The sequence below is a fragment of the Cyanistes caeruleus genome, chromosome 3 (genome assembly GCF_971803275.1).
Source record: "Cyanistes caeruleus chromosome 3, bCyaCae1.hap1.1, whole genome shotgun sequence".
Lineage (NCBI taxonomy): Eukaryota > Metazoa > Chordata > Aves > Passeriformes > Paridae > Cyanistes > Cyanistes caeruleus.
In genome coordinates this window covers 47,325,782-47,340,909 of record NC_141703.1, presented here as the reverse complement: position 1 = coordinate 47,340,909, position 15,128 = coordinate 47,325,782, and the positions used below count along the sequence as shown (strand labels likewise).

The following is a 15,128-nucleotide window of genomic DNA, read 5'->3' as shown; positions in this document are numbered from 1 at the left end:
AAGAGGGATAACATGGTATAGAACAGGGAAGAGCTGCATCAGTGGAAACCATAGTTTCTTTTAAAGCTTCATAGTTGTACCATGTGGGAGGCGTCCCAACAATCCAACTTTGCACAGAAAAGATCCAGCATTATGCCATGGGAGCAATAATAAGACATAATTCTCAGATATCTGCTTGAATGCTAATATGGAAAATATTACTGTTTTGTTTAGCAGGATACACCCGGTTACGTAGTTGTTCATACTGAAGCAACTGGACTAGGAAGTGAGGAATCAGGAACAAACAAATATTCCCAAGCAAAGTGAAAAATACTTCAATTGTCTTTGAAAAGCCATGTCAGTGCCCCCCTATTCTGCTCTTCCTTTGCCCAGACTTAGACACCTGTGTTGCTATACTCAAATCAGTAGATTTGAGTTGTGGTAAGCACGCCTTGTTCTTCTACTTTTCAGGAATAGATTTGCTTTCTAAGATAAGGATTGGGAAAGCAATTAATGCTTTTAGGTCCCTAAAAATGTGTCTCTCTGTGTTCCTCCCCCATGCAACTTGAATAAGAGTAGATAAAACTTTTCTATAAAGTAGTAGTGTTTTTGGCATTTAACCATGCAAAAAAACTGATCTGCCAGTTTGCCACACAATCTGAGGGTGACCTTTTCCAATAGGGTGGTTCTACAGAAGCTATGGAATAAAAATATTTGCATTTTCAAAATATTACTGCTGCTTCTATAAAAGGTACTGGGAGAGGACCAGAGGCTGATATCAAAATAGTCCATCCTAACTTCTCACAGGCCCTGAACTGCTGTTAGATCTCTTCAGCCACACCCTAAGCATCTTGACATACTTTGCATTGGTGGTCATGATATGCAGGAGCCCCCTGTAGTGTTTTCCTGCATGCTCTCTTGCCTTGGATTCATTCCACTACTGTTCTGAGCTTCTTCGTCTTGTGTCATTTCCCTTCTTTCCTTTGTCTTTCAGCTTAGTAAACACCATCTAACAAAACCCCACTGCAGTAATTTAAGAAATTGCCACTTCATCTTGAAGAAAAATGTACAAACAAAAAACCAGGAAGACTCATGCAAATCCCGTTGCTCAGTATGTATTCCGTCAGTTCTCTCCAGCCCATTGTCCAATTTGTTTACTTAGATCACAGCTCTCTTTCAGATAATAAATCTCTTGCCATGCCCATACTTAGTGGCAAGGACATGTCATGGCACTATTCAGGTCTCCACAACACCCACACCTGATGCTCCTTCGAGCAGCGTTCACCTGGAGCAGGTGTCCAGGCTTAGGTCCACTGGGATCAAGGACTCAACCAGAGCCTGTTCCTGGGGTGGGGACTTGGAATGCCTCCTAGGCTCTGCAGTGTAGATGTCTCCTCTGTTACTCTCTGTGCCCAGAACAATGACATTTTTCTTAATTGTTCTCAGTTGGCCCCTTGGCAGTCTTGTCATTTAAAGAAATCATTCTCCAAGAACATATGCCTGGCTGTAATTTGCAGGATAAGCACTCCTCATGAACACTTAATATTTTTAAAAGCTATGTCTGCGCTTTTGGTTTGGTACTAAAAAAAAAAAATAATCATTACTTAAACAGCAGTTATGTCTGAAAAAGCCTGCAATTTCTGGGGTAACAAATGGAACAATGTTTCTAGAATTGTACTTAAAAGCAAGAGAAATGATCATGACTGGCATAAGAGACAGTGTTCCCAGAGAGAGTTAATTCAGCATAATTTTGAAGGATATCTTGTAATGAAACAAGTCTTAGTGGGACATAAAATGTACCTCCCTTACTGTAAGCCCTGTGAGAGATGATGAAGCCTCCTGTTCTTTGTGGTAAATGCCTCAGGTCAAAAAGGGCTTAGTATGTACAGGAGGCATAATTTCAGTTATCCTCCTGTCCTGAATCCTGGGCCTTTTAGCTGTAACAGAAATTCTAAGCCAACCCATACTTTTTGGATTACTTTAAACTCCATCACAGTGCTTTTCTTAAAGCGCTTTATTTTGAATAGGATCCACGAAAGGATTCTGATATGGGCTGAAACTAAATCACTTTCAAGGAAATGCAGCTGGAAGCACACTAATCTAAAAGCTTCCCAGGGAAAGCAGCACAGGCCTCCATTCTGCTGCGTCTCCGCCCCCAGCTAAAGTGCACCATGGCTCCCTGAGAACCCTTAACCCTTGCGCTGCGGCATTGCCTCACCAGCAATATTCAGGGGATAAAAATAAAACAGAAACAGTGTTTTCTTTCAACACCACCTCTGTGTTGCATGCACTTTCCCTCTAGTTGTCTGGGTATAGGATAGAGGGGTTTGTTTCAGCTTTCGCAGACCTTATGTGTTGAATTGCAATAGTGGCTCTAACCCTGGGATACAAGTTAGGGCTATTTCTGTTGTGGGCTCTTCCTTTGAATCCCAGTAGAGATGACACTGTTTATGTTACATTTTATAAGGCCTCTCATTCCAGCCTGCCCCACCTTGTGCGAGTGTGCAGCTGAAGCTGATGTGCGTCAGGACAAGTTGTGACGGAATTTTTAAGAAGTATTTCAGCTGTTTATTAAAGGATTAGAAAAGCTGTAACTAACAGAGCGTATGTTATAGTTTGAAATAAAGCCAGGCAATGGTGTGGAGATTGGAAGAGGGGGAAATGCCAATATGTGTGTGTATATATATATATATTTGGCAATATATCTAGAACAGTTCATCCCTCCCACTCCTACCTTATACATAAGAATTATTTTTTAAAAATAAAGTGGGCAAAGGAGGTAATCTGTGTAGATGAATCTGGGCCTAAACAGCCTGTGGAGTGGCAGGGATTTGTTTTGCTTTCCCCACACATGATTTGTATGCCTTTATTTTTCATTTTCTCTTATTACCACCTTCAAACCAGTTGCAGCCTACACAGCTGTCAAGCCTACTGCTCTCCATGGACTCTTACAGGATTCAAGTTAGCAACTATGCCTATCCAGAAGGTAGACCAGAGTTTCCTTTTGTTCATTTGAATGCAGGGCTTTAGGATTTCAGCAGGGATTATTTTCCACAGCTAAAAGACCTTGTTCCCCCACCTCCATTCCAGGCAGCTGAAATTTTTGTCTGTAGAGAAATGATCACTTGTCATGGGACAGATGAGCTTCTACTCCTTCAGTTCCTAGCCTAATATATTAACATTATCCAGTGCTCCTGAAGATTTACTTACTGCATCCCCTATTGAGCAGTTCCTGCTCAGACCAGCAACCTTGGGCAAGGGGGTGGGAGAGGCGAATCAGGGGATGCCCTGTGATCCAGGCAAAATCCACCTTCAACAACAGGAGGGAGTCTTCCAACCCCACTGTAGTTCCAGCAGCTGAGACAGTGCTGAGCACTTTTTAACTGCTTTTGCCCATACAAATCACAGATTACATTAATGAGCTCACTAAAGTAAATCTCTGGTATCATTGAAAACTATTTTGAAAGGCACTAAAGTCTGTTTTGCCCTAGAAACAGCAAAAGTAGTGAAAACAGTAGCTGACCAGGTGATTTCATGATGTGTCAGGTGATGCACTTACATTTACTTGGAGAAGTGTTTGTATACTGTTTGACTTTTAGCCAGCAAAGATAAGCCCACATTCAGGACTGAACATCAAGGTGCTAATGGAGTTTCCCAGTGTTATAATTAATAGACTCAACAAAATGGGTGGGGATAGGGAAAAGGTTTACTTCAAACACTAAAGCAGTTACATGACCTGTTTTGAATCTGCTTTATTCACATACTTTAACTTGTATATCTACATAAAGTCTGTCCAAATGTATTTATATAAAGATTCACGGATATAAGATGTATGTGCATGAATAACACCATATTATAGTCTCAAATACCAGAATGTCTGATTTTCTATATTACTTCATATATTATAATCCTTTTTAAGTTTTCATTGAATTCTGAAATGAGGCTACCTTTAGCAAATATGATTCACAAGTTTACATAGAATCATGTGGAGTTAAAAAATCCAAAAGTTTGCTTAATTAGTGTACTATGAATTATGTAGCAAATTGGAGCCATGTTAGACCCAAAAAACAAAAGGGGTGAAAAATAAATTTTGTTACTGATACTTACTGTGTAGTCAGCGGAAGAAAATGAATTTATTTGATGTATGGATGGCTTTCCCCCATGCTCACATTAAGGTCACATACTCCTATCATGATGAAAATGAGTCCAACCTAGAACTGACACTACAGGTTCACTGCCATCAGGAGACTAATCCTAACATCCTTCCCCAAAGACCTTGTGCTTCCATTGATTCTTGTGCAGACATGGGGTCATGTCCCTTGTGAAGAAGCTGCTGGGGAGACCCTGGGGTCTTGTGGAGAGACTGGAGTGTGGCTCAGGCCTCCTGGCAGCACCAGGGAGCTGGCTGGTGTTAACCTGGTGGCCAAGCCACACTGTAGCTCCCAGCATAGCCATGGGCATGTTGCAACTCCTTCACCTTTAGATCCTCTCAGTTTGCTTCAGCTCCCCTGTGTTTTAATTGCTCCTGCTCTTACATAAGGAAGGTCTGTCTCTGTTTGCCAAAGCTGCTATTTTCTTGCTCTGGGTTGTTTAGATACCACGAAGATGAGAAGGAGCATCCAATTCCCTCCCGTTAGGACGCTTGTCCTTTGAAAGGGCTTTGCTGGCCTTGCCTCAGCCCAATCCAGAGTGAGTGCTGTGGCTTTAAGGCCCTCGTCCCAGATCCGCAGCACACCCACATATTTGTCCTCTCTTTGCATAGCCAGTGCCAAGCGGTGACATCTACTACAGTCTCTGGGACAGGCTGGTCTCTGCAGGAGAAAAAGGGGGCGAGGGGGAGGGGGTGGCCGAGGGAGAGCACAAACCCCGCTGTGTTCCAGGAGGATGAGTCACTTCCTCGCACCAGCTCTGCGATGCTTTATTTATTGCCACTCCACTGATATGAAGGACGGCTCCCTTGTCCCTCTTTGGCATCCCTGGGCTCGGCCACCCCATTAATCAGGCGGGGCCACTGGGGAATACACGGGGAGCGTGAGTCCTGCCCGCTGGTGGCCTTTGGCTGTATCCAGTTCAATGAAATTACCTTGTGTGAAGACTTGTTTTATGAGAGATTGGTTTATTTGTAACTAAACTACTTCCTCCGTTATTTGATAAGCTCAAATATTTGCTACTGATAGTCACAGAGTGTCACATTTATTATCCCGCTTCAGGCATTGCTTAACTCTTTTGTGTTAGGGTTTTTTAACCCCTTTGGGGACAGCAGAAAGCAGACGGGAAAAGTCTTATTCCCCTTACTCATGCTTCAAAAAGAATTGGGGTTTATTCTGTAAGGGATGTGGCTCAATTAAATTAAAATTCTTTGCAGTAGTTCTTGATATGTTAAACACAACGCTTAGCAGGGCTGACTCATGCTCTTTGTAGGAAATCCAAAGTAATAGAAAAAGAAAAGTGAGAAATGTCTTCTTCTTCCCTCATATATTGTAACATTTCAAGGTTTTGACAAATGTGGACATGAATCACCATGGTCTCAAGGATGGGGCATGAATATTAATACTAAGTCCTGTTTGCTATCTTGCTCCAGTGGCCATAACACCTCTGACCCATTTGTACCTCAATTTGTGTTTTATTAATGCTGGTTGAAAAACAGGTTTGCTTAGCTTTTTAAGACATCTGATGTCTTTGGAAAATTAAAAATCCTGCAGCCCTAAGATGTAGGTAATACTTTTAAAATAACTTACTACCATATACTCTCAAGTTTTTCTCTTAAATGAAATTTTTTCTTTAAGAATATATTTATATTCCTTTTAGGATATATTTAGAATATTTTTCTTTTAGAAGTCTTTCAGACTCTAAAATTCTCTTCAATTTTTGTGAAGGTCAAGGGGTTATTATCTATTTGCTTCTGAGGATTCCAGCAGTAGATCACAAACCCAATGGAAAAAGATATTTGTATAGGTTAAGAGGAAAAAGTTACTTAACCACAAGTGTGATCTTTAGGAACCATCTGACTTCCTAACACTTGTTACAAAACTTTTGTGGGTACTTGATGTTCCAGTAGTATACATGCTTTACACAGCACTGTCTTGCCTAATCTGAGCGTTTCTGCAAAACCACAAACTTCTACATAGCCATCCACCATAAACATATGCTCAAATGGAGATGGGGCAGGGAGACAACCACTCTTTGTCTAATAAAGATAAATAGAAGCTTGGGATTTGGGGCTGTGAAATGGAGGGGCTCTTGAATCTCTTTTGGTACTTTCATAGCATCCCAGGTTCAAGACCTTGAGATACCTGAGGCCAGAGGAAAAATCTTTAAGATAAAGCCCACGCCTGTCACACTCCATAGGAAGTGTGGTTATATTTCTGTAATGAAAGTTAGAGAATAGTCACTATTCTTTAATGGGAGTGGTGTCATTCCAGGACTGCTGACACATTTTTCCCTGAGAGTTTTCAAGGTATTTCTGTTGGAGCCAGCAGGCTCTAGGGAGAGGATTTGGGCTGGGAAAACAGCACTGTGCCCAGAGCCTGCGCTGTGCTTGAGCACAGGAGCAAATTTCTCTACTTGTGCTTATCAAGGGCTCAGGTGAGCAAGTCCTGCTGCTTATATTCCAGTACATTAAATCCCATCTGAAATTAATGGGACTGGTCTTATTTAAAAAAAATATTAAAAAATGGTGAAAGGGCTGATCTACTGAGAATAGGATGAGACTGATCAGAAATCTCCCTCCTGTGGAGGAAATAGGAGTTTTGACAAAAATATATTTTAAGCAGACAAGAATTTCATTTTCTCAATCATTCTGAAGTACATACATGAATGAATTTATGAAAAAAATTAAGACGTGAATTTTCAACTGGAGCTTTTGACCTTGCTGAAACTTTTATAGTCCCTCGAAGTTCAGAGAAGTTAGTTTTGTTTCTCTCTGAGTTAAAAATTATTGAAGAAAAATATATGTTCACTGTGCTAAGAAGGAAATAATGGTTCATTCCATCTCTGACAGATGAGCAGAGGTGTATCACTTGTGCACTTCCAGTCAGATACAGCAGGCTCACTGCGCTTGGCTGGGTGTCTGTTGGTAAGCCTGTCTGAAATGATAAGGATACATAATGCTGACTTAGGACTGTAGCCTTCCAGAATCTCTTCAGGGAAGGTCAGGCCTTTTGCAGGTGGCTGAGTTGATTTCTAACAAAGAGCCTGCTGGTGAGGATCCAAATTGGTTGTTTCAGCTGAGGTGTGCCCTGAAAGTCAGGGAGTGAGAACTGAGCCTAGGGAGGTTGAAGGTTCACTGTTTGTGTTTGTCTTGGACTTTGACATGAAGATGTTGCTATTCCAGATGCAGCTGAACTCTTGAGGCTTGTGATTTAGGAATTTTAGAAGGAACAAAACTTTAGCTGTGATTTCTGTACCAGGATAGGCTCTCACAGTGACAGCACTCTTCTTTAACATACCAGTTTAAAATAAATCCATTGTAAAATCACAATATGTTAGATTTTCATGAGAATAAACATGTAGCTAATTATAACTTTAAAAGCAGATGTGCATTCTACATTTTACCATCAACGCACTAGAACACAGTTAAGCCCGGGTAATTGATTAATTCCTTTTTCATACAATTTTCAAGGCATAAGCTTATAATTCTTTGTATGAAGATACTAGCATATTATCAGTAATTGAAAACCAAAATAATTTCCAAAAAAATTACATACAAACTAAAGTACACATCCTTTCATGCTTTGCTATTGCTCGTACAAATGTTCCTTTCTTAGAACACATAGCTTCCTCAGGCAGTACCTGTTCTCTGTACTGATGATTAATTCAGTCAAAACACCAGCTTGGTAGTTTCTTGAAAGAATTAGGTTCTCTCAATGAAATTATTTTTTCTTTGATTAGAACCAAAAACTCCTCTAACTGCTTCTTTTTTTCATAGGTGTGAGCTATATTGTTACAATTGCAAAAATGATTCTCTGTGTGCTTCTTCCAGATACCATCTATATTTGGAACTCATTGAATGGGAACTGACTTACACCTCCAAAATATGAAAATATGCTTTGTTGAACAGAAAAAAAAAAAAAACAAAACATGTCCAGGCCTGTGTCCACATTACTAATTCATTCTCTTCCAAAAAATGGGTGGGGGGTGGGTAAGTCCTACTTATGATTAGATACAGCCCTAAGTATTTGCTGTTTGTGCTCATCCCTGCATAATTGTTTTGGTTTTTTTCTGCAGACCCATGACTACTATTGCAAAGTCACTAATTTACTCATCTGATAATTAGAAATCTCCTGGGTTTATTCTTCTTGTACAAAAATAGTTTAAATACATTTTTACTTGTGCCATTGTTATCTGTTACTTTTTAAAAAACATTTCTCCATTTATGGTGTTTATCTGCTTGCCCGTTTTTAAGTAATGTCTGGATCTGCACAGGATTAGCCTTTGTTTTGGGAATCTGAATGTTCTTCCAGCTGCAACTGATTCTCAGGGAAAAATTTATTTGACCGACCCTCTCTGTTCAGCATATTGGCATCCTTGCAGACATAAATACCTGTTTCCACTTGTTGTTCTTCACTGGCTGTGTTGGAACTATTATTTCACAATAGAAAAATATGACAGGCAGTAGTACACAGTCTTCTCTACAAATGGTAGAGACTAAATGCCTACAGCCAAGAAGACACAGCCTAACTTACTAACTACTCACACCCAGCACCCATCCAGAAGCAAGCGCTCTGAGTTCCTGCATGAGACAACTGGTCAATCTGAAATATTTCATTACCCCAGTTTCAGATGCCTTCAGCACCAGTTTTGAATTGTGAACCATACCAGTATTTTGTGCTGCTGTTCCTAGCACTCAGGTCTTTTCCATGGCTTTTATTTCTTTCATGGATGGCAGTGCCTGACAAGATTTATATTCCTTTGAGCTCTAGTATGTGCTCTGTTTCCTTTCACCCTGATGGGATAATAGCTGAAGGGCTGTTCATCTGCATTTAGCTCTGCCTAGATATGAAATTCTTTCTGTTTTTAGGACTTCAGCCTTCTCACACCAGAACTGTGATCTGTCATTTGTGTTTACAAAAGACTTATGTTTGTCGCTAAACCACATGGGAGATTCATACTGTTAGCAACTGTGTAACTACCTATCTACCTACCTAGCTACCATCTGAGATTCTCTAGGAGAGAAGAGATTTTAGAGTCCACACAGAGGCCACATGTTCTGTTGACTTTTATTTCAGCTAAAAATGTCTTAAAGAATGTTGGGAGAATTTTTCAGCAATTTGACACTGGAAGTGTCATGCCAAAAAAGCAGGAGTCACAATCTACAAGTCCTACTTTGCAACAAGTACACTGGCAGCCCAAGACAAATATCATAAACCAAATGGAAAGAAAAAGTATGATGAGCTCATGATCTCTGCTTGGAATAATGGAAGAAAAGATGATAAGGTGTGATTTGACTTGGGATATGAAATAAGTAACAGCTAAATAGACTGACTCTAGATATAGCTTCATTAACAAAACATAGTTAAAGACTACTTGGATAAACTTGCGTAAAAGAAAGTAATAAAATGAAAATAATGTGTTCCAAATTTTGTTCAAAGATACAAGGCAGAATAATGTCAATAGAAATAATATTTTCATGGACAGTATTTTATCTGATTCATCTGGGGTTTATTTAAATTTTTTGGTTTGTTTATTGTTCATTGTTTTGGGGTTTTGTCTTGTGTATAAACCATGGAAAAATGAAGAATTTAAATCCTTATATTTGGATTTATGACATATTGGATGACATATTGACATCCAATTTATGACGAATTGGAACATGCTTTACTGTCCACTTTCCATAGCGCAAATCCATCTTGATCCCTTTAACACTGCCTTGGGAGACCTGTTTTCCTGTCTTAATTTAGGTTTTATTACATCTTTGTACACTATCAGCACAGTGATAAAATTGATTTAATCTTCATTATTTTAAGATCATGTATGGAGACATTGTTTCTCATCCATTATTCTGGGGCTGCAAATTGCACGTGAATTGATCTGCCAGAAATTTAGGGAAGTAAAAAAACACCAGTTCCTTTATGGCTGGCTTCTTCTTCCATTGGAGTCAGTAGGAATTTTGCCATTGACTTAAGTGGGAATAGGATCAGGCCCTTAATGCTGCTTATTTACTTTATTTAGGCCAAAAGACACTCAGACATAGAGAAGATACTGGTCAATGGTAGAAATTTTAGTCAGTGATTTTGTTGCTTTCTGGCAGTGTGGCACCTCCCACAGAGCAAAATATTACAGCATTAAGGAGCGTTTTTGGCAATATCCATATTATAGCATGAGGCAAAACAGCTATGGATATGTTTTCAAAGACGCAATTAAATTTTAGCTGCTAAACTGAGAAATTAGTTGGAAATGCTAGACTCAAAGCCTGTATAAGTTTTGTTGGGAAGTAGCACTTTCTTAATTTCTTTTTTAATTTTTTTTTAGTTATTCTTTATGAATTAAACCTGTCTGGGTGACAGACAGGAAGGTGCGCCTTGAGACGTAGATTAATTTTGAGGCGTTTGCCCTGGACATCCTGTGTGACCTCGAGCCAAGCATTTAATCTCTCTGCATTGCTGTGTTCTGTTTGTAGAATGTGGATAACTATTCTTTCTTTCTTTCTTCTGTCCCTGCCTGCTGTGCCTGTAAGCCCCTTGGGGGACAGCTGGTTGCTTACCCTTAGTGCCCTCCCTCCCAGATCAGAGCCTTGGCTTTGGCTATGACCAAAATGTTTAAAATAGCAAAATAATACTTACTGCTCCTACTTTTACATGCAGATATTGACCTTTGACACAGGTTAATTTCAACTATCTTTTTTCCTTTTGGTGAGTCTGTTGATGTTTGTCTGAATGACTCACCTAGGTACCATGAGAGCTGGCATGACTTCAACCCTACAACAAGTCTTTCACAGCTCCTGCTTTCTCCTCTGGCCTCTTCCCTGCCTGAGTAGGGCTGCTGATGATCTTCCATTACCCTCACATAACAATGACTTTGCATATGTAAATAATCTGAGTATGTGCAATAGCTCTTTTTTTATCTAGAACGCATGAGACCTGCTGTACATCTGTGAACTAAATTACAATTGTCTGGAGAGACCAGTTGGTGCTGAACACTGGAGGGACCATATGTGAACTTATCAATGGCAGGGCACACACCACAGGATCTGACGCTGCCCAGACTTGGTGCTCAGGCACTGTTAATTTGTGGAGAAGTGTGAATCCAGGATGCATTGAATTTCCTGCATCTCAGCTTAACTCAGCTGTGCTTGAGCAGTAAACCAGAGGCTGGTCACCGGTGAGTTTATAAAAGCATTTAACAGCTCTAAATCTGATCTCTGATGTACCTTCACACTTCACTTCATATATATATATATGAAACACCTCAGTAAAATCAGTGAGCCATACTCATCCATAAAGTTTCACTTGTGGCTTGGGGTCAATAGGAACATGTGGATGTGTTACATTTGCTCTGAAAATATTTCTTGGATAAGGTCTCCAAGGATTTTTAGAAAGGATGAGATATCTTTTTTTTTTTTTTCTGGCCTAGCCTAGGATCCTGACAAGATGTGTGGTAACATACTTTGCCACGCCACAGACGGTGGTTTTCCAGGTACATGGTAAGGCATAGCTCTGTGTGCCAGAGGAAGGAGTATGGAAATTTGAAGTGCTCTTACTAAATGGAAGTGTTTCCATGACTTAGGTAACTTGGTTTCACTTTAGCCTTCTGAGAATACAATTTTTTATTTTTTATTTTTTTACTGTGTACCTAAATTATTTAGTTTAAAGTAGGTGTTGGGAAAAGAATCAGATAGAATATCACTGAAACAAAAAATCAGTTTCTGATAGAGCCTTTCTGGAATATTGGATTCAAACCTGGATATGCTTTGATTCATAGAAGAACAAAACAGTAATTTTTATATACCCCTCCATAGCTCATGCTGTTGCATCTGTTAGAAGTACTGGAGGGTCCAATTGTTTATTTCCAGGTCACTCAGCTTGTGAATTTAGAAAATGAGGACCTTTTATTTGAGAGTCCATCTGCCTACGAACCAGGCATCACAGTCCTTAGGTCAGATGCCAGCTGGAAATAATGGGGAGAGCTCATACAGGTTCCAATTCAGCCCAGGAGATTGGTACCAGAAAGAGAGGCAGCACAATATCCACAGGCTGTAGCACAATGATTTCATTGATGTCTTTGAGCACTGTTTCTTCTGTGGACTACAGAATTGATCTAGCGCAAAAGCCAAAATAGAACCAACCTTTCTTGAGGAAGGAAAAAAATCATTTCTTCCTATCCTTGGTGGTTTCCTTATCTCTGCCAAGGATGAACACCATTGCTTTACATGTCACAGGTTAACACTAAACAGAATGGAGCTATTGCTCAGAGATATTTCTGTTTACTGTAGCTAGTTTAGAGGGTCGAGGGTGGCTTTGGCAGTGCAAAGACTACTTGTGTGCCCAGGTGCTGCTCTTTGATGAGGCCACACATGCAGCAGAGTTCAGTAACATATTCATCAAGTGCCTTATCAAGATTTTCTGACCCAGAATTATGCAAAAGACAGGAATAAAAGTGATGGTGATACATTTTTCTGACTGGGAAAATAATAGTTCTTCAACTCCAACAGCGCAGTGTTAAATGATCATGTGTCTCTGATTCACTGCATAGACATTACTGTATATATAGAACTAAATATAGAACCATAGGTTCCAAATGGGTATCTGGATAAGGAGATTTTACCTTGAATTAGTCTTGAAAAAAAAAATTTTTATTCATTCATTTTGCTCATAAGAGCATTTTACATTCTTGGTATGTTCAGGGGAAAGCACTAAGCATTTCAGAGCGTTAGATTGTTCCCTAGGGCAAGAAGTTGTTGCTGTTAGGGCATAACATAAACCTAGAACTTTATTCTCCTATTTCTGGAGTTACAGTTCATGTTGTTTTTTTCCCAACAAAATGGGCTTTGTGACCTTTAGTTCCAGTATCTGAGGCTGTCAGCTTTGTCAGTAAATAAGAATTGTACTCAAATTGTGATAAGAACTGGATTCTCATAGATTCACTTGCAAAACCTTGCCCAGTCAGAATTAAAAGTCAAGCTACCATGCACACTGCAGAGAGTAAGTTTCCGATGTTGAGACCTAATGAGTGACTGACTGTATGATCATTAGTACAGAAATTCACCAAAGACACCTAAAATTCCATTTGTTTGTAATAATTGCCAATTCTTGGCAGGAGTCTTGTGAGCAACTTTATTCTAGTCAGGCTCACTAACAGTCATTGTGCATCACCAAAAGTTTCTCAGGATATATAGCTGCCATGATTTTTGTGTCTCCTCTGAAGTGAAAAGCATGTTGCTGTAAACTACTTTACATTAAGCCCTTTTTCCCTGTTCTCATTTTATTATTCTGTATTCAAAGATGTGTCTGTATTCCTAAATAATTCTTTTCACTCTGCAGTGTTTGCACCTTTCAGGCATTTGTATGGTTATGTCTCCCTGTTTAAGAGTCCTGGCCCTACAGGCAAGATTTTCTGGTTTTGCTACAGAAATTCAGTGAAGCAAAACCTGGCAGCTTTGCACAGTTCTGTACATGTACAGTACTGTAGGTCTCCTGTAGCATAGCTGTAGGTTTTACCTTATACAGTATCATAGTTTTCACAGTAACTTTCATTGCTTTTGGCATATTCATGTTCAGTATTCTTCATAAACTATTTATCTAACCTTCCAAGGAATGCTAAGTGTGAAAAACTACATTTTAGTCTGTATTTTTTTTCCTGTAAACTTATCAAATATACTGCTTCTTTGTTTTTTAAAGTACTGTCTGTCTCTAAAGTAATAAAACAAATTATGGTTATTGGTTTTCCTGATTTGTTTTTAGTCTCCTTAAAGATAAAACTAAGAGGGGAAGAAAAAAAAATCCTTCTTTTATTCCAGTAAAATATTTTCCAAAACTGAGTTTTGGAAAACAATTCTTTTAATTAACTTTTAAAAGAACACTGTGCTTCTGGAAGGAAGGTCCTAGAAAGTGCTGGAGAGCTTTAGAGACTTACAGTCCACCCATCTCAACACGCATGGATTTCTCTCTTCATTTCCATTTGTCATCACTGATCTACATCTCCACCATTTCTAGGTCTGAACTCAACCCAGAGGTGCACTTCTGTGATTTTGTCATATGTTCATTTAAAAAAAAAAAACCCAAAAAACAAAATATCAAACAAAAAAAGAAAAAGAAAAAGAAAAAATCAAACAAAATAGATAGAAAAAAAGATTTGATGATTCTGATATTAAGGAAAATTTTAAAGAAAAAAATCTGTTGATGTAATTAAATGCTGAAATGCTGTCTAATAAAAGTATACTCCATTTACTTTCAATATGACTACTGCAGCATTAACTCCTCTGGGATACTAAGCCAATTTGTATTCTTTATAATCTAATGCTTCATCAGGTTTGTATTACATGCAAGTAAATCTAGCGTCCAACTCCTTAGAAATTTTCAGAGTTAATTGCACTAATCAGTCTTGTCCAGATTCCTGTATTAAGCTGTATTGTTATCATCCCCAAATTAATGTGCAAGAGTCTCCACTGAAGATAGCTAAGGAATAACTTGCCTGTAGAGACAAGATATTCTGAATCCTTCAATGTAGCAGGTATGTTTTATGCTTTTTAATAGGATAGTCTGAACTACGTAGTGTATGGTCATTGTCTGCACTTTGTATACATAGTGCTGAGCTTCTGTTCTTGACAATATCATAGACCAATAAAGTTCATAGGTTTATTAAATTATTATATAATTTGAAAAGGAATTTCCTTTTCTCTTTTTTTTTTTTTTTTATGTAATGACACCATCTTCTGTGTTATCAAAAAGAGTGAAGTGTTTGTTATAATTTCCCTCTGAAGTTTATCTCCATATTTTTATCACATCACTTCTCTTTATTATAACTGCAGTTCCATTCTGAAGCTCATTATTCCAGTCTTTTCAATGAGTCTGCTTTTCTGGTCTATAATCCTGATGATACATTTTATTTATTCTGTATTATGAAAAGTCACCTTTAGATAAATTGTTTTCAGTTATGAATGTTTGAATTAGATTGTTACTTTTATTTAATTTTTTTTGCAAGTGTAAATTAAA

The 15,128-nt window shown here is 38.7% G+C and overlaps 1 long non-coding RNA gene across 1 annotated transcript; it reads left to right on the top strand.

Moving 5' to 3' along the window:
• The first annotated feature begins 903 nt into the window (after positions 1 to 903).
• LOC147654136 (uncharacterized) lies at positions 904 to 2,252 on the top strand. Its single transcript, XR_015285462.1, has 2 exons — positions 904 to 1,090; positions 2,007 to 2,252. It is a non-coding gene; the product is annotated as an uncharacterized LOC147654136 (long non-coding RNA).
• The last annotated feature ends 12,876 nt before the right edge of the window (positions 2,253 to 15,128 follow it).